The sequence below is a fragment of the Ammodytes marinus genome (genome assembly GCF_949987685.1).
Source record: "Ammodytes marinus genome assembly, chromosome: 16".
In the NCBI taxonomy this organism is placed as follows: Eukaryota; Metazoa; Chordata; class Actinopteri; order Uranoscopiformes; family Ammodytidae; genus Ammodytes; species Ammodytes marinus.
The window spans coordinates 598602-600133 of NC_137220.1; positions in this window are offsets into that span (position 1 = coordinate 598602).

The following is a 1532-nucleotide window of genomic DNA, read 5'->3' on the forward strand; positions in this document are numbered from 1 at the left end:
GTCTGTGCTACTGAATGCAAACTAGATAGTTCTTATAGTCAGCTGTAGTAGGCCTATGCACGGTCAATATGTCTCTACCTGACCCAATAGTATGCAGGGTCAATATGTCTCTACCTGACCCAATAGTATGCAGGGTCAATATGTTTATACCTGACCCAATAGTATGCAGGGTCAATATGTTTATACCTGACCCAATAGTATGCAGGGTCAATATGTTTATACCTGACTCAATAACAGTTCTTATAGTCAGCTGTTAGGCCTATGCAGGGTCAATATGTTTATACCTGACCCAATAGTATGCAGGGTCAATATGCCTCTACCTGACCCAATAGTATGCAGGGTCAATATGCCTCTACCTGACCCAATAGTATGCAGGGTCAATATGTTTATACCTGACTCAATAACAGTTCTTATAGTCAGCTGTAGTAGGCCTATGCAGGGTCCATATCAGTTCTTATAGTCAGCTGTTAGGCCTATGCAGGGTCAATGTCTCTACCTGACCCAATAGCAGTTCTTATAGTCAGTTCTTAGGCCTATGCAGGGTCAATATGCCTCTACCTGACCCAATAGCAGTTCTTATAGTCAGTTCTTAGGCCTATGCAGGGTCAATATGCCTCTACCTGACCCAATAGCAGTTCTTATAGTCAGTTCTTAGGCCTATGCAGGGTCAATATGCCTCTACCTGACTCAATATCAGTTCTTAGGCCTATGCAGGGTCAATGTCTCTACCTGACCCAATAGCAGTTCTTAAGGCCAGGACACACCAGTCCGACATGTTCCAACTACGCAAAAAATGGAGTCGGCCGTTTCAGGAAGCTCCAGTCTTCCCGTCGCGGCCAAAGAACACACCGAGACGACTGTTTATTTTCCGTACGCTCGCGGGACGTAATGTCTCCACAACAGCAGGCGGCGCTAATCTGTATTGTGGCCCGAAAAAATACGAAAGCCGGAAATGATTGGACATCTCTCTAGAGCATAAACATAGATAGAAATACGTATTTATATTTACGGACCATAAGAGCACAATTTTTAGCAGAGAGTGTCGAGCATGGTGTTGAGCAGTCAACAAGGGTTGATGCATGTGAGTACTCTCAAAACGAAATGAACAAACACATTAAAACGATGGCTAGCTGTTGTTAGCTGTTTGTGCTACCCGCCTCACTTCCGGGCTTCACTGATTCGCTAGCCCTCCACCAATCAAATTGCTCCAAATGAAAGACGGTCGGCCGCCGATTGAACATGTCTAATCGGCGGCCGACAGGCTCAAAACAAGCCCGACGACCTCTACGTCGGCCGACGTCACGGCACACACCAAACAGATTCGTCTTTTTTTTTGACGACAGCGATTATCGGGCTGGTGTGTCCTGTTCTTTATAGTCAGTTCTTAGGCCTATGCAGGGTCAATATGTCTCTACCTGACCCAATAACAGTTCTTATAGTCAGTTCTTAGGCCTATGCAGGGTCAATATGCCTCTACCTGACCCAATAGCAGTTCTTAGGCCTATGCACGGTCAATATGCCTCTACCTGACC